The sequence below is a fragment of the Dendrobates tinctorius genome, unplaced genomic scaffold (assembly GCF_039654945.1).
Source record: "Dendrobates tinctorius isolate UK_male_01 unplaced genomic scaffold, ASM3965494v1 ptg000099l, whole genome shotgun sequence".
NCBI lineage: Eukaryota > Metazoa > Chordata > Amphibia > Anura > Dendrobatidae > Dendrobates > Dendrobates tinctorius.
The window spans coordinates 9,676,218-9,695,268 of NW_027361767.1; the positions used below are offsets into that span (position 1 = coordinate 9,676,218).

At 38.8% G+C, this 19,051-nt stretch overlaps 1 non-coding gene across 1 annotated transcript; it reads left to right on the forward strand.

Annotated features, from left to right (window-relative positions):
* Positions 1 to 13,377: 13,377 nt before the first annotated feature.
* On the forward strand, positions 13,378 to 13,450 carry TRNAK-UUU (transfer RNA lysine (anticodon UUU)). Its single transcript has one exon. It is a non-coding gene; the product is annotated as a tRNA-Lys (tRNA).
* The last annotated feature ends 5,601 nt before the right edge of the window (positions 13,451 to 19,051 follow it).

Here is a 19,051-nt window from a genome sequence, read left to right on the forward strand (position 1 = left end):
AACAACAATACTAATGTTTTATCTCAGGAAGAGTTCAGAAATCAATATTTTGTGGAATAACCATGATTTTTAATCACAGCTTTCATGTGTCTTGGCATGCTTTCCACCAGTCTTTCACACTGCTTTTGGGTGAGATTATGCCACTCCTGGTACAAAAATTTAAGCAGTTCTTCTTTGTTTGATGGCTTGTGACTATCCATCTTCCTCACATTCAAGAGGTTTTCAATGGGGTTCAGGTTTGGAGATTGGGCTGGCCATGACAGCGATTTGAGCTAGTGTTCCTTCATCCACACGTTGGTTTACCTAGCCGTGTGGCATGGTGCATTGTTCTGCTGGAAAAGCCAGTCCTCAGAGTTGGGGAACGTTTCCTGAGCAGAAGGAATCAACTATTTTTCCAGGATAACCTTGTATGTGGCTTGATTCACATGTCCTTCGCAAAGATTAACCTGCCCAATTCAAGCCTGGAAATTATGATTTTTGTGGAACTAGAGCAAGTCCAAAAAGGGGCAACAAAATTTAGTAACGGGATGGAAGAATTACGGTACCCAGCGAGATTATCAATGTAGAGAGCCCGGATGTCGGTAGAGCATCAGACTTTTAATCTGAGGGTCCAGGGTTCAAGTCCCTGTTCGGGCGTAAGCTTTTAATAAATGGTAATGTTATGTAAAATAGGTGAGGTCATCACCTAAAAGGTCTAAAGAAATTATGATCTGTGTGGAACTAGAGCGAGTACCCAGAGAGTTTAGCAAAGAAGTATTATTTAGTCTAGAAACTGAGGGGTGATCTCATAACCATGTATAAGTATATAAGGGGACAATACAAATATCTCTCCGAGGATCTGTTTATACCAAGGAAGGTGACGGTCACTTTAGAAGGACGTAGATCTGGGGATTTCTTCTGACAGAATATAGGCTGAACTGGACGGACAAATGTCTTTTTTCGGCCTTGCTAACTACAGCTCTGGCAAAAATTAAGAGACCACTGCAAAATCTTCAGTTTGTCTTAATTTTCTCTTTATAGGTATATTTTTGAGTAAAATGTAAATTGCTCTTATATTCTATAAACTACTGACAACATGTCTTCGAATTTCCAAGCACTAAATTTTGTACTTATTTTCAGAAAATGAAAAATGGTCAAAATAGCAAAAAAAATGCAGTGCTTGCAGACCTCAAATAATGCTACAAAAACAAGTTCATAATTATTAAGAAACAACAATACTAATGTTTTATCTCAGGAAGAGTTCAGAAATCAATATTTTGTGGAATAACCATGATTTTTAATCACAGCTTTCATGTGTCTTGGCATGCTTTCCACCAGTCTTTCACACTGCTTTTGGGTGACATTATGCCACTCCTGGTACAAAAATTTAAGCAGTTCTTCTTTGTTTGATGGCTTGTGACTATCCATCTTCCTCACATTCAAGAGGTTTGCAATGGGGTTCAGGTTTGGAGATTGGGCTGGCCATGACAGCGATTTGAGCTAGTGTTCCTTCATCCACACGTTGGTTTACCTAGCCGTGTGGCATGGTGCATTGTTCTGCTGGAAAAGCCAGTCCTCAGAGTTGGGGAACGTTTCCTGAGCAGAAGGAATCAACTATTTTTCCAGGATAACCTTGTATGTGGCTTGATTCACATGTCCTTCGCAAAGATTAACCTGCCCAATTCAAGCCTGGAAATTATGATTTTTGTGGAACTAGAGCAAGTCCAAAAAGGGGCAACAAAATTTAGTAATGGGATGGAAGAATTACGGTACCCAGCGAGATTATCAATGTAGAGAGCCCGGATGTCGGTAGAGCATCAGACTTTTAATCTGAGGGTCCAGGGTTCAAGTCCCTGTTCGGGCGTAAGCTTTTAATAAATGGTAATGTTATGTAAAATAGGTGAGGTCATCACCTAAAAGGTCTAAATAAATTATGATCTGTGTGGAACTAGAGCGAGTACAAAGAAGGGCAACAACTACAATACCCAGAGAGTTTAGCAAAAAAGTATTATTTAGTCTAGAAACTGAGGGGTGATCTCATAACCATGTATAAGTATATAAGGGGACAATACAAATATCTCTCCGAGGATCTGTTTATACCAAGGAAGGTGACGGTCACTTTAGAAGGACGTAGATCTGGGGATTTCTTCTGACGGAATATAGGCTGAACTGGACGGACAAATGTCTTTTTTCGGCCTTGCTAACTACAGCTCTGGCAAAAATTAAGAGACCACTGCAAAATCTTCAGTTTGTCTTAATTTTCTCTTTATAGGTATATTTTTGAGTAAAATGTAAATTGCTCTTATATTCTATAAACTACTGACAACATGTCTTCGAATTTCCAAGCACTAAATTTTGTACTTATTTTCAGAAAATGAAAAATGGTCAAAATAGCAAAAAAAATGCAGTGCTTGCAGACCTCAAATAATGCTACGAAAACAAGTTCATAATTATTAAGAAACAACAATACTAATGTTTTATCTCAGGAAGAGTTCAGAAATCAATATTTTGTGGAATAACCATGATTTTTAATCACAGCTTTCATGTGTCTTGGCATGCTTTCCACCAGTCTTTCACACTGCTTTTGGGTGACATTATGCCACTCCTGGTACAAAAATTTAAGCAGTTCTTCTTTGTTTGATGGCTTGTGACTATCCATCTTCCTCACATTCAAGAGGTTTTCAATGGGGTTCAGGTTTGGAGATTGGGCTGGCCATGACAGCGATTTGAGCTAGTGTTCCTTCATCCACACGTTGGTTTACCTAGCCGTGTGGCATGGTGCATTGTTCTGCTGGAAAAGCCAGTCCTCAGAGTTGGGGAACGTTTCCTGAGCAGAAGGAATCAACTATTTTTCCAGGATAACCTTGTATGTGGCTTGATTCACATGTCCTTCGCAAAGATTAACCTGCCCAATTCAAGCCTGGAAATTATGATTTTTGTGGAACTAGAGCAAGTCCAAAAAGGGGCAACAAAATTTAGTAACGGGATGGAAGAATTACGGTACCCAGCGAGATTATCAATGTAGAGAGCCCGGATGTCGGTAGAGCATCAGACTTTTAATCTGAGGGTCCAGGGTTCAAGTCCCTGTTCGGGCGTAAGCTTTTAATAAATGGTAATGTTATGTAAAATAGGTGAGGTCATCACCTAAAAGGTCTAAAGAAATTATGATCTGTGTGGAACTAGAGCGAGTACAAAGAAGGGCAACAACTACAATACCCAGAGAGTTTAGCAAAAAAGTATTATTTAGTCTAGAAACTGAGGGGTGATCTCATAACCATGTATAAGTATATAAGGGGACAATACAAATATCTCTCCGAGGATCTGTTTATACCAAGGAAGGTGACGGTCACTTTAGAAGGACGTAGATCTGGGGATTTCTTCTGACGGAATATAGGCTGAACTGGACGGACAAATGTTTTTTTTCGGCCTTGCTAACTACAGCTCTGGCAAAAATTAAGAGACCACTGCAAAATCTTCAGTTTGTCTTAATTTTCTCTTTATAGGTATATTTTTGAGTAAAATGTAAATTGCTCTTATATTCTATAAACTACTGACAACATGTCTTCGAATTTCCAAGCACTAAATTTTGTACTTATTTTCAGAAAATGAAAAATGGTCAAAATAGCAAAAAAAATGCAGTGCTTGCAGACCTCAAATAATGCTACGAAAACAAGTTCATAATTATTAAGAAACAACAATACTAATGTTTTATCTCAGGAAGAGTTCAGAAATCAATATTTTGTGGAATAACCATGATTTTTAATCACAGCTTTCATGTGTCTTGGCATGCTTTCCACCAGTCTTTCACACTGCTTTTGGGTGACATTATGCCACTCCTGGTACAAAAATTTAAGCAGTTCTTCTTTGTTTGATGGCTTGTGACTATCCATCTTCCTCACATTCAAGAGGTTTTCAATGGGGTTCAGGTTTGGAGATTGGGCTGGCCATGACAGCGATTTGAGCTAGTGTTCCTTCATCCACACGTTGGTTTACCTAGCCGTGTGGCATGGTGCATTGTTCTGCTGGAAAAGCCAGTCCTCAGAGTTGGGGAACGTTGCCTGAGCAGAAGGAATCAACTATTTTTCCAGGATAACCTTGTATGTGGCTTGATTCACATGTCCTTCGCAAAGATTAACCTGCCCAATTCAAGCCTGGAAATTATGATTTTTGTGGAACTAGAGCAAGTCCAAAAAGGGGCAACAAAATTTAGTAACGGGATGGAACAATTACGGTACCCAGCGAGATTATCAATGTAGAGAGCCCGGATAGCTCAGTCGGTAGAGCATCAAAAGGTCTAAAGAAATTATGATCTGTGTGGAACTAGAGCGAGTACAAAGAAGGGCAACAACTACAATACCCAGAGAGTTTAGCAAAAAAGTATTATTTAGTCTAGAAACTGAGTGGTGATCTCATAACCATGTATAAGTATATAAGGGGACAATACAAATATCTCTCCGAGGATCTGTTTATACCAAGGAAGGTGACGGTCACTTTAGAAGGACGTAGATCTGGGGATTTCTTCTGACGGAATATAGGCTGAACTGGACGGACAAATGTCTTTTTTCGGCCTTGCTAACTACAGCTCTGGCAAAAATTAAGAGACCACTGCAAAATCTTCAGTTTGTCTTAATTTTCTCTTTATAGGTATATTTTTGAGTAAAATGTAAATTGCTCTTATATTCTATAAACTACTGACAACATGTCTTCGAATTTCCAAGCACTAAATTTTGTACTTATTTTCAGAAAATGAAAAATGGTCAAAATAGCAAAAAAAATGCAGTGCTTGCAGACCTCAAATAATGCTACGAAAACAAGTTCATAATTATTTAGAAACAACAATACTAATGTTTTATCTCAGGAAGAGTTCAGAAATCAATATTTTGTGGAATAACCATGATTTTTAATCACAGCTTTCATGTGTCTTGGCATGCTTTCCACCAGTCTTTCACACTGCTTTTGGGTGACATTATGCCACTCCTGGTACAAAAATTTAAGCAGTTCTTCTTTGTTTGATGGCTTGTGACTATCCATCTTCCTCACATTCAAGAGGTTTTCAATGGGGTTCAGGTTTGGAGATTGGGCTGGCCATGACAGCGATTTGAGCTAGTGTTCCTTCATCCACACGTTGGTTTACCTAGCCGTGTGGCATGGTGCATTGTTCTGCTGGAAAAGCCAGTCCTCAGAGTTGGGGAACGTTGCCTGAGCAGAAGGAATCAACTATTTTTCCAGGATAACCTTGTATGTGGCTTGATTCACATGTCCTTCGCAAAGATTAACCTGCCCAATTCAAGCCTGGAAATTATGATTTTTGTGGAACTAGAGCAAGTCCAAAAAGGGGCAACAAAATTTAGTAACGGGATGGAAGAATTACGGTACCCAGCGAGATTATCAATGTAGAGAGCCCGGATAGCTCAGTCGGTAGAGCATCAAAAGGTCTAAAGAAATTATGATCTGTGTGGAACTAGAGCGAGTACAAAGAAGGGCAACAACTACAATACCGAGAGAGTTTAGCAAAAAAGTAGTATTTAGTCTAGAAACTGAGGGGTGATCTCATAACCATGTATAAGTATATAAGGGGACAATACAAATATCTCTCCGAGGATCTGTTTATACCAAGGAAGGTGACGGTCACTTTAGAAGGACGTAGATCTGGGGATTTCTTCTGACGGAATATAGGCTGAACTGGACGGACAAATGTCTTTTTTCGGCCTTGCTAACTACAGCTCTGGCAAAAATTAAGAGACCACTGCAAAATCTTCAGTTTGTCTTAATTTTCTCTTTATAGGTATATTTTTGAGTAAAATGTAAATTTCTCTTATATTCTATAAACTACTGACAACATGTCTTCGAATTTCCAAGCACTAAATTTTGTACTTATTTTCAGAAAATGAAAAATGGTCAAAATAGCAAAAAAAATGCAGTGCTTGCAGACCTCAAATAATGCTACGAAAACAAGTTCATAATAATTAAGAAACAACAATACTAATGTTTTATCTCAGGAAGAGTTCAGAAATCAATATTTTGTGGAATAACCATGATTTTTAATCACAGCTTTCATGTGTCTTGGCATGCTTTCCACCAGTCTTTCACACTGCTTTTGGGTGACATTATGCCACTCCTGGTACAAAAATTTAAGCAGTTCTTCTTTGTTTGATGGCTTGTGACTATCCATCTTCCTCACATTCAAGAGGTTTTCAATGGGGTTCAGGTTTGGAGATTGGGCTGGCCATGACAGCGATTTGAGCTAGTGTTCCTTCATCCACACGTTGGTTTACCTAGCCGTGTGGCATGGTGCATTGTTCTGCTGGAAAAGCCAGTCCTCAGAGTTGGGGAACGTTGCCTGAGCAGAAGGAATCAACTATTTTTCCAGGATAACCTTGTATGTGGCTTGATTCACATGTCCTTCGCAAAGATTAACCTGCCCAATTCAAGCCTGGAAATTATGATTTTTGTGGAACTAGAGCAAGTCCAAAAAGGGGCAACAAAATTTAGTAACGGGATGGAAGAATTACGGTACCCAGCGAGATTATCAATGTAGAGAGCCCGGATAGCTCAGTCGGTAGAGCATCAAAAGGTCTAAAGAAATTATGATCTGTGTGGAACTAGAGCGAGTACAAAGAAGGGCAACAACTACAATACCCAGAGAGTTTAGCAAAAAAGTATTATTTAGTCTAGAAACTGAGGGGTGATCTCATAACCATGTATAAGTATATAAGGGGACAATACAAATATCTCTCCGAGGATCTGTTTATACCAAGGAAGGTGACGGTCACTTTAGAAGGCCGTAGATCTGGGGATTTCTTCTGACGGAATATAGGCTAAACTGGACGGACAAATGTCTTTTTTCGGCCTTGTTAACTACAGCTCTGGCAAAAATTAAGAGACCACTGCAAAATCTTCAGTTTGTCTTAATTTTCTCTTTATAGGTATATTTTTGAGTAAAATGTAAATTGCTCTTATATTCTATAAACTACTGACAACATGTCTTCGAATTTCCAAGCACTAAATTTTGTACTTATTTTCAGAAAATGAAAAATGGTCAAAATAGCAAAAAAAATGCAGTGCTTGCAGACCTCAAATAATGCTACGAAAACAAGTTCATAATTATTTAGAAACAACAATACTAATGTTTTATCTCAGGAAGAGTTCAGAAATCAATATTTTGTGGAATAACCATGATTTTTAATCACAGCTTTCATGTGTCTTGGCATGCTTTCCACCAGTCTTTCACACTGCTTTTGGGTGACATTATGCCACTCCTGGTACAAAAATTTAAGCAGTTCTTCTTTGTTTGATGGCTTGTGACTATCCATCTTCCTCACATTCAAGAGGTTTTCAATGGGGTTCAGGTTTGGAGATTGGGCTGGCCATGACAGCGATTTGAGCTAGTGTTCCTTCATCCACACGTTGGTTTACCTAGCCGTGTGGCATGGTGCATTGTTCTGCTGGAAAAGCCAGTCCTCAGAGTTGGGGAACGTTGCCTGAGCAGAAGGAATCAACTATTTTTCCAGGATAACCTTGTATGTGGCTTGATTCACATGTCCTTCACAAAGATTAACCTGCCCAATTCAAGCCTGGAAATTATGATTTTTGTGGAACTAGAGCAAGTCCAAAAAGGGGCAACAAAATTTAGTAACGGGATGGAAGAATTACGGTACCCAGCGAGATTATCAATGTAGAGAGCCCGGATAGCTCAGTCGGTAGAGCATCAAAAGGTCTAAAGAAATTATGATCTGTGTGGAACTAGAGCGAGTACAAAGAAGGGCAACAACTACAATACCCAGAGAGTTTAGCAAAAAAGTATTATTTAGTCTAGAAACTGAGGGGTGATCTCATAACCATGTATAAGTATATAAGGGGACAATACAAATATCTCTTCGAGGATCTGTTTATACCAAGGAAGGTGACGGTCACTTTAGAAGGACGTAGATCTGGGGATTTCTTCTGACGGAATATAGGCTGAACTGGACGGACAAATGTCTTTTTTCGGCCTTGCTAACTACAGCTCTGGCAAAAATTAAGAGACCACTGCAAAATCTTCAGTTTGTCTTAATTTTCTCTTTATAGGTATATTTTTGAGTAAAATGTAAATTTCTCTTATATTCTATAAACTACTGACAACATGTCTTCGAATTTCCAAGCACTAAATTTTGTACTTATTTTCAGAAAATGAAAAATGGTCAAAATAGCAAAAAAAATGCAGTGCTTGCAGACCTCAAATAATGCTACGAAAACAAGTTCATAATAATTAAGAAACAACAATACTAATGTTTTATCTCAGGAAGAGTTCAGAAATCAATATTTTGTGGAATAACCATGATTTTTAATCACAGCTTTCATGTGTCTTGGCATGCTTTCCACCAGTCTTTCACACTGCTTTTGGGTGACATTATGCCACTCCTGGTACAAAAATTTAAGCAGTTCTTCTTTGTTTGATGGCTTGTGACTATCCATCTTCCTCACATTCAAGAGGTTTTCAATGGGGTTCAGGTTTGGAGATTGGGCTGGCCATGACAGCGATTTGAGCTAGTGTTCCTTCATCCACACGTTGGTTTACCTAGCCGTGTGGCATGGTGCATTGTTCTGCTGGAAAAGCCAGTCCTCAGAGTTGGGGAACGTTGCCTGAGCAGAAGGAATCAACTATTTTTCCAGGATAACCTTGTATGTGGCTTGATTCACATGTCCTTCGCAAAGATTAACCTGCCCAATTCAAGCCTGGAAATTATGATTTTTGTGGAACTAGAGCAAGTCCAAAAAGGGGCAACAAAATTTAGTAACGGGATGGAAGAATTACGGTACCCAGCGAGATTATCAATGTAGAGAGCCCGGATAGCTCAGTCGGTAGAGCATCAAAAGGTCTAAAGAAATTATGATCTGTGTGGAACTAGAGCGAGTACAAAGAAGGGCAACAACTACAATACCCAGAGAGTTTAGCAAAAAAGTATTATTTAGTCTAGAAACTGAGGGGTGATCTCATAACCATGTATAAGTATATAAGGGGACAATACAAATATCTCTCCGAGGATCTGTTTATACCAAGGAAGGTGACGGTCACTTTAGAAGGACGTAGATCTGGGGATTTCTTCTGACGGAATATAGGCTGAACTGGACGGACAAATGTCTTTTTTCGGCCTTGCTAACTACAGCTCTGGCAAAAATTAAGAGACCACTGCAAAATCTTCAGTTTGTCTTAATTTTCTCTTTATAGGTATATTTTTGAGTAAAATGTAAATTGCTCTTATATTCTATAAACTACTGACAACATGTCTTCGAATTTCCAAGCACTAAATTTTGTACTTATTTTCAGAAAATGAAAAATGGTCAAAATAGCAAAAAAAATGCAGTGCTTGCAGACCTCAAATAATGCTACGAAAACAAGTTCATAATTATTAAGAAACAACAATACTAATGTTTTATCTCAGGAAGAGTTCAGAAATCAATATTTTGTGGAATAACCATGATTTTTAATCACAGCTTTCATGTGTCTTGGCATGCTTTCCACCAGTCTTTCACACTGCTTTTGGGTGACATTATGCCACTCCTGGTACAAAAATTTAAGCAGTTCTTCTTTGTTTGATGGCTTGTGACTATCCATCTTCCTCACATTCAAGAGGTTTTCAATGGGGTTCAGGTTTGGAGATTGGGCTGGCCATGACAGCGATTTGAGCTAGTGTTCCTTCATCCACACGTTGGTTTACCTAGCCGTGTGGCATGGTGCATTGTTCTGCTGGAAAAGCCAGTCCTCAGAGTTGGGGAACGTTTCCTGAGCAGAAGGAATCAACTATTTTTCCAGGATAACCTTGTATGTGGCTTGATTCACATGTCCTTCGCAAAGATTAACCTGCCCAATTCAAGCCTGGAAATTATGATTTTTGTGGAACTAGAGCAAGTCCAAAAAGGGGCAACAAAATTTAGTAACGGGATGGAAGAATTACGGTACCCAGCGAGATTATCAATGTAGAGAGTCCGGATAGCTCAGTCGGTAGAGCATCAGACTTTTAATCTGAGGGTCCAGGGTCCAGGGTAAATGGTAATGTTATGTAAAATAGGTGAGGTCATCACCTAAAAGGTCTAAAGAAATTATGATCTGTGTGTATTATTTAGTCTAGAAACTGAGGGGTGATCTCATAACCATGTATAAGTATATAAGGGGACAATACAAATATCTCTCCGAGGATCTGTTTATACCAAGGAAGGTGACGGTCACTTTAGAAGGACGTAGATCTGGGGATTTCTTCTGACGGAATATAGGCTGAACTGGACGGACAAATGTCTTTTTTCGGCCTTGCTAACTACAGCTCTGGCAAAAATTAAGAGACCACTGCAAAATCTTCAGTTTGTCTTAATTTTCTCTTTATAGGTATATTTTTGAGTAAAATGTAAATTGCTCTTATATTCTATAAACTACTGACAACATGTCTTCGAATTTCCAAGCACTAAATTTTGTACTTATTTTCAGAAAATGAAAAATGGTCAAAATAGCAAAAAAAATGCAGTGCTTGCAGACCTCAAATAATGCTACGAAAACAAGTTCATAATTATTAAGAAACAACAATACTAATGTTTTATCTCAGGAAGAGTTCAGAAATCAATATTTTGTGGAATAACCATGATTTTTAATCACAGCTTTCATGTGTCTTGGCATGCTTTCCACCAGTCTTTCACACTGCTTTTGGGTGACATTATGCCACTCCTGGTACAAAAATTTAAGCAGTTCTTCTTTGTTTGATGGCTTGTGACTATCCATCTTCCTCACATTCAAGAGGTTTTCAATGGGGTTCAGGTTTGGAGATTGGGCTGGCCATGACAGCGATTTGAGCTAGTGTTCCTTCATCCACACGTTGGTTTACCTAGCCGTGTGGCATGGTGCATTGTTCTGCTGGAAAAGCCAGTCCTCAGAGTTGGGGAACGTTTCCTGAGCAGAAGGAATCAACTATTTTTCCAGGATAACCTTGTATGTGGCTTGATTCACATGTCCTTCGCAAAGATTAACCTGCCCAATTCAAGCCTGGAAATTATGATTTTTGTGGAACTAGAGCAAGTCCAAAAAGGGGCAACAAAATTTAGTAACGGGATGGAAGAATTACGGTACCCAGCGAGATTATCAATGTAGAGAGCCCGGATAGCTCAGTCGGTAGAGCATCAAAAGGTCTAAAGAAATTATGATCTGTGTGGAACTAGAGCGAGTACAATGAAGGGCAACAACTACAATACCCAGAGAGTTTAGCAAAAAAGTATTATTTAGTCTAGAAACTGAGGGGTGATCTCATAACCATGTATAAGTATATAAGGGGACAATACAAATATCTCTCCGAGGATCTGTTTATACCAAGGAAGGTGACGGTCACTTTAGAAGGACGTAGATCTGGGGATTTCTTCTGACGGAATATAGGCTGAACTGGACGGACAAATGTCTTTTTTCGGCCTTGCTAACTACAGCTCTGGCAAAAATTAAGAGACCACTGCAAAATCTTCAGTTTGTCTTAATTTTCTCTTTATAGGTATATTTTTGAGTAAAATGTAAATTGCTCTTATATTCTATAAACTACTGACAACATGTCTTCGAATTTCCAAGCACTAAATTTTGTACTTATTTTCAGAAAATGAAAAATGGTCAAAATAGCAAAAAAAATGCAGTGCTTGCAGACCTCAAATAATGCTACGAAAACAAGTTCATAATTATTTAGAAACAACAATACTAATGTTTTATCTCAGGAAGAGTTCAGAAATCAATATTTTGTGGAATAACCATGATTTTTAATCACAGCTTTCATGTGTCTTGGCATGCTTTCCACCAGTCTTTCACACTGCTTTTGGGTGACATTATGCCACTCCTGGTACAAAAATTTAAGCAGTTCTTCTTTGTTTGATGGCTTGTGACTATCCATCTTCCTCACATTCAAGAGGTTTTCAATGGGGTTCAGGTTTGGAGATTGGGCTGGCCATGACAGCGATTTGAGCTAGTGTTCCTTCATCCACACGTTGGTTTACCTAGCCGTGTGGCATGGTGCATTGTTCTGCTGGAAAAGCCAGTCCTCAGAGTTGGGGAACGTTTCCTGAGCAGAAGGAATCAACTATTTTTCCAGGATAACCTTGTATGTGGCTTGATTCACATGTCCTTCGCAAAGATTAACCTGCCCAATTCAAGCCTGGAAATTATGATTTTTGTGGAACTAGAGCAAGTCCAAAAAGGGGCAACAAAATTTAGTAACGGGATGGAAGAATTACGGTACCCAGCGAGATTATCAATGTAGAGAGCCCGGATAGCTCAGTCGGTAGAGCATCAAAAGGTCTAAAGAAATTATGATCTGTGTGGAACTAGAGCGAGTACAAAGAAGGGCAACAACTACAATACCCAGAGAGTTTAGCAAAAAAGTATTATTTAGTCTAGAAACTGAGGGGTGATCTCATAACCATGTATAAGTATATAAGGGGACAATACAAATATCTCTCCGAGGATCTGTTTATACCAAGGAAGGTGACGGTCACTTTAGAAGGACGTAGATCTGGGGATTTCTTCTGACGGAATATAGGCTGAACTGGACGGACAAATGTCTTTTTTCGGCCTTGCTAACTACAGCTCTGGCAAAAATTAAGAGACCACTGCAAAATCTTCAGTTTGTCTTAATTTTCTCTTTATAGGTATATTTTTGAGTAAAATGTAAATTGCTCTTATATTCTATAAACTACTGACAACATGTCTTCGAATTTCCAAGCACTAAATTTTGTACTTATTTTCAGAAAATGAAAAATGGTCAAAATAGCAAAAAAAATGCAGTGCTTGCAGACCTCAAATAATGCTACGAAAACAAGTTCATAATTATTTAGAAACAACAATACTAATGTTTTATCTCAGGAAGAGTTCAGAAATCAATATTTTGTGGAATAACCATGATTTTTAATCACAGCTTTCATGTGTCTTGGCATGCTTTCCACCAGTCTTTCACACTGCTTTTGGGTGACATTATGCCACTCCTGGTACAAAAATTTAAGCAGTTCTTCTTTGTTTGATGGCTTGTGACTATCCATCTTCCTCACATTCAAGAGGTTTTCAATGGGGTTCAGGTTTGGAGATTGGGCTGGCCATGACAGCGATTTGAGCTAGTGTTCCTTCATCCACACGTTGGTTTACCTAGCCGTGTGGCATGGTGCATTGTTCTGCTGGAAAAGCCAGTCCTCAGAGTTGGGGAACGTTGCCTGAGCAGAAGGAATCAACTATTTTTCCAGGATAACCTTGTATGTGGCTTGATTCACATGTCCTTCGCAAAGATTAACCTGCCCAATTCAAGCCTGGAAATTATGATTTTTGTGGAACTAGAGCAAGTCCAAAAAGGGGCAACAAAATTTAGTAACGGGATGAAAGAATTATGGTACCCAGCGAGATTATCAATGTAGAGAGTCCGGATAGCTCAGTCGGTAGAGCATCAGACTTTTAATCTGAGGGTCCAGGGTTCAAGTCCCTGTTCGGGCGTAAGCTTTTAATAAATGGTAATGTTATGTAAAATAGGTGAGGTCATCACCTAAAAGGTCTAAAGAAATTATGATCTGTGTGTGTTATTTAGTCTAGAAACTGAGGGGTGATCTCATAACCATGTATAAGTATATAAGGGGACAATACAAATATCTCTCCGAGGATCTGTTTATACCAAGGAAGGTGACGGTCACTTTAGACGGAATATAGGCTGAACTGGACGGACAAATGTCTTTTTTCGGCCTTGCTAACTACAGCTCTGGCAAAAATTAAGAGACCACTGCAAAATCTTCAGTTTGTCTTAATTTTCTCTTTATAGGTATATTTTTGAGTAAAATGTAAATTGCTCTTATATTCTATAAACTACTGACAACATGTCTTCGAATTTCCAAGCACTAAATTTTGTACTTATTTTCAGAAAATGAAAAATGGTCAAAATAGCAAAAAAAATGCAGTGCTTGCAGACCTCAAATAATGCTACGAAAACAAGTTCATAATTATTAAGAAACAACAATACTAATGTTTTATCTCAGGAAGAGTTCAGAAATCAATATTTTGTGGAATAACCATGATTTTTAATCACAGCTTTCATGTGTCTTGGCATGCTTTCCACCAGTCTTTCACACTGCTTTTGGGTGACATTATGCCACTCCTGGTACAAAAATTTAAGCAGTTCTTCTTTGTTTGATGGCTTGTGACTATCCATCTTCCTCACATTCAAGAGGTTTTCAATGGGGTTCAGGTTTGGAGATTGGGCTGGCCATGACAGCGATTTGAGCTAGTGTTCCTTCATCCACACGTTGGTTTACCTAGCCGTGTGGCATGGTGCATTGTTCTGCTGGAAAAGCCAGTCCTCAGAGTTGGGGAACGTTTCCTGAGCAGAAGGAATCAACTATTTTTCCAGGATAACCTTGTATGTGGCTTGATTCACATGTCCTTCGCAAAGATTAACCTGCCCAATTCAAGCCTGGAAATTATGATTTTTGTGGAACTAGAGCAAGTCCAAAAAGGGGCAACAAAATTTAGTAACGGGATGGAAGAATTACGGTACCCAGCGAGATTATCAATGTAGAGAGCCCGGATGTCGGTAGAGCATCAGACTTTTAATCTGAGGGTCCAGGGTTCAAGTCCCTGTTCGGGCGTAAGCTTTTAATAAATGGTAATGTTATGTAAAATAGGTGAGGTCATCACCTAAAAGGTCTAAAGAAATTATGATCTGTGTGTGTTATTTAGTCTAGAAACTGAGGGGTGATCTCATAACCATGTATAAGTATATAAGGGGACAATACAAATATCTCTCCGAGGATCTGTTTATACCAAGGAAGGTGACGGTCACTTTAGACGGAATATAGGCTGAACTGGACGGACAAATGTCTTTTTTCGGCCTTGCTAACTACAGCTCTGGCAAAAATTAAGAGACCACTGCAAAATCTTCAGTTTGTCTTAATTTTCTCTTTATAGGTATATTTTTGAGTAAAATGTAAATTGCTCTTATATTCTATAAACTACTGACAACATGTCTTCGAATTTCCAAGCACTAAATTTTGTACTTATTTTCAGAAAATGAAAAATGGTCAAAATAGCAAAAAAAATGCAGTGCTTGCAGACCTCAAATAATGCTACGAAAACAAGTTCATAATTATTAAGAAACAACAATACTAATGTTTTATCTCAGGAAGAGTTCAGAAATCAATATTTTGTGGAATAACCATGATTTTTAATCACAGCTTTCATGTGTCTTGGCATGCTTTCCACCAGTCTTTCACACTGCTTTTGGGTGACATTATGCCACTCCTGGTACAAAAATTTAAGCAGTTCTTCTTTGTTTGATGGCTTGTGACTATCCATCTTCCTCACATTCAAGAGGTTTTCAATGGGGTTCAGGTTTGGAGATTGGGCTGGCCATGACAGCGATTTGAGCTAGTGTTCCTTCATCCACACGTTGGTTTACCTAGCCGTGTGGCATGGTGCATTGTTCTGCTGGAAAAGCCAGTCCTCAGAGTTGGGGAACGTTTCCTGAGCAGAAGGAATCAACTATTTTTCCAGGATAACCTTGTATGTGGCTTGATTCACATGTCCTTCGCAAAGATTAACCTGCCCAATTCAAGCCTGGAAATTATGATTTTTGTGGAACTAGAGCAAGTCCAAAAAGGGGCAACAAAATTTAGTAACGGGATGGAAGAATTACGGTACCCAGCGAGATTATCAATGTAGAGAGCCCGGATGTCGGTAGAGCATCAGACTTTTAATCTGAGGGTCCAGGGTTCAAGTCCCTGTTCGGGCGTAAGCTTTTAATAAATGGTAATGTTATGTAAAATAGGTGAGGTCATCACCTAAAAGGTCTAAAGAAATTATGATCTGTGTGGAACTAGAGCGAGTACAAAGAAGGGCAACAACTACAATACCCAGAGAGTTTAGCAAAAAAGTATTATTTAGTCTAGAAACTGAGGGGTGATCTCATAACCATGTATAAGTATATAAGGGGACAATACAAATATCTCTCCGAGGATCTGTTTATACCAAGGAAGGTGACGGTCACTTTAGAAGGACGTAGATCTGGGGATTTCTTCTGACGGAATATAGGCTGAACTGGACGGACAAATGTCTTTTTTCGGCCTTGCTAACTACAGCTCTGGCAAAAATTAAGAGACCACTGCAAAATCTTCAGTTTGTCTTAATTTTCTCTTTATAGGTATATTTTTGAGTAAAATGTAAATTTCTCTTATATTCTATAAACTACTGACAACATGTCTTCGAATTTCCAAGCACTAAATTTTGTACTTATTTTCAGAAAATGAAAAATGGTCAAAATAGCAAAAAAAATGCAGTGCTTGCAGACCTCAAATAATGCTACGAAAACAAGTTCATAATAATTAAGAAACAACAATACTAATGTTTTATCTCAGGAAGAGTTCAGAAATCAATATTTTGTGGAATAACCATGATTTTTAATCACAGCTTTCATGTGTCTTGGCATGCTTTCCACCAGTCTTTCACACTGCTTTTGGGTGACATTATGCCACTCCTGGTACAAAAATTTAAGCAGTTCTTCTTTGTTTGATGGCTTGTGACTATCCATCTTCCTCACATTCAAGAGGTTTTCAATGGGGTTGAGGTTTGGAGATTGGGCTGGCCATGACAGCGATTTGAGCTAGTGTTCCTTCATCCACACGTTGGTTTACCTAGCCGTGTGGCATGGTGCATTGTTCTGCTGGAAAAGCCAGTCCTCAGAGTTGGGGAACGTTTCCTGAGCAGAAGGAATCAACTATTTTTCCAGGATAACCTTGTATGTGGCTTGATTCACATGTCCTTCGCAAAGATTAACCTGCCCAATTCAAGCCTGGAAATCATGATTTTTGTGGAACTAGAGCAAGTCCAAAAAGGGGCAACAAAATTTAGTAACGGGATGGAAGAATTACGGTACCCAGCGAGATTATCAATGTAGAGAGCCCGGATAGCTCAGTCGGTAGAGCATCAAAAGGTCTAAAGAAATTATGATCTGTGTGGAACTAGAGCGAGTACAAAGAAGGGCAACAACTACAATACCCAGAGAGTTTAGCAAAAAAGTATTATTTAGTCTAGAAACTGAGGGGTGATCTCATAACCATGTATAAGTATATAAGGGGACAATACAAATATCTCTCCGAGGATCTGTTTATACCAAGGAAGGTGACGGTCACTTTAGAAGGACGTAGATCTGGGGATTTCTTCTGACGGAATATAGGCTGAACTGGACGGACAAATGTCTTTTTTCGGCCTTGCTAACTACAGCTCTGGCAAAAATTAAGAGACCACTGCAAAATCTTCAGTTTGTCTTAATTTTCTCTTTATAGGTATATTTTTGAGTAAAATGTAAATTGCTCTTATATTCTATAAACTACTGACAACATGTCTTCGAATTTCCAAGCACTAAATTTTGTACTTATTTTCAGAAAATGAAAAATGGTCAAAATAGCAAAAAAAATGCAGTGCTTGCAGACCTCAAATAATGCTACGAAAACAAGTTCATAATTATTTAGAAACAACAATACTAATGTTTTATCTCAGGAAGAGTTCAGAAATCAATATTTTGTGGAATAACCATGATTTTTAATCACAGCTTTCATGTGTCTTGGCATGCTTTCCACCAGTCTTTCACACTGCTTTTGGGTGACATTATGCCACTCCTGGTACAAAAATTTAAGCAGTTCTTCTTTGTTTGATGGCTTGTGACTATCCATCTTCCTCACATTCAAGAGGTTTTCAATGGGGTTCAGGTTTGGAGATTGGGCTGGCCATGACAGCGATTTGAGCTAGTGTTCCTTCATCCACACGTTGGTTTACCTAGCCGTGTGGCATGGTGCATTGTTCTGCTGGAAAAGCCAGTCCTCAGAGTTGGGGAACGTTGCCTGAGCAGAAGGAATCAACTATTTTTCCAGGATAACCTTGTATGTGGCTTGATTCACATGTCCTTCGCAAAGATTAACCTGCCCAATTCAAGCCTGGAAATTATGATTTTTGTGGAACTAGAGCAAGTCCAAAAAGGGGCAACAAAATTTAGTAACGGGATGGAAAAATTACGGTACCCAGCGAGATTATCAATGTAGAGAGCCCGGATAGCTCAGTCGGTAGAGCATCAAAAGGTCTAAAGAAATTATGATCTGTGTGGAACTAGAGCGAGTACAAAGAAGGGCAACAACTACAATACCCAGAGAGTTTAGCAAAAAAGTATTATTTAGTCTAGAAACTGAGGGGTGATCTCATAACCATGTATAAGTATATAAGGGGACAATACAAATATCTCTCTGAGGATCTGTTTATACCAAGGAAGGTGACGGTCACTTTAGAAGGACGTAGATCTGGGGATTTCTTCTGACGGAATATAGGCTGAACTGGACGGACAAATGTCTTTTTTCGGCCTTGCTAACTACAGCTCTGGCAAAAATTAAGAGACCACTGCAAAATCTTCAGTTTGTCTTAATTTTCTCTTTATAGGTATATTTTTGAGTAAAATGTAAATTGCTCTTATATTCTATAAACTACTGACAACATGTCTTCGAATTTCCAAGCACTAAATTTTGTACTTATTTTCAGAAAATGAAAAATGGTCAAAATAGCAAAAAAAATGCAGTGCTTGCAGACCTCAAATAATGCTACGAAAACAAGTTCATAATTATTTAGAAACAACAATACTAATGTTTTATCTCAGGAAGAGTTCAGAAATCAATATTTTGTGGAATAACCATGATTTTTAATCACAGCTTTCATGTGTCTTGGCATGCTTTCCACCAGTCTTTCACACTGCTTTTGGGTGACATTATGCCACTCCTGGTACAAAAATTTAAGCAGTTCTTCTTTGTTTGATGGCTTGTGACTATCCATCTTCCTCACATTCAAGAGGTTTTCAATGGGGTTCAGGTTTGGAGATTGGGCTGGCCATGACAGCGATTTGAGCTAGTGTTCCTTCATCCACACGTTGGTTTACCTAGCCGTGTGGCATGGTGCATTGTTCTGCTGGAAAAGCCAGTCCTCAGAGTTGGGGAACGTTTCCTGAGCAGAAGGAATCAACTATTTTTCCAGGATAACCTTGTATGTGGCTTGATTCACATGTCCTTCGCAAAG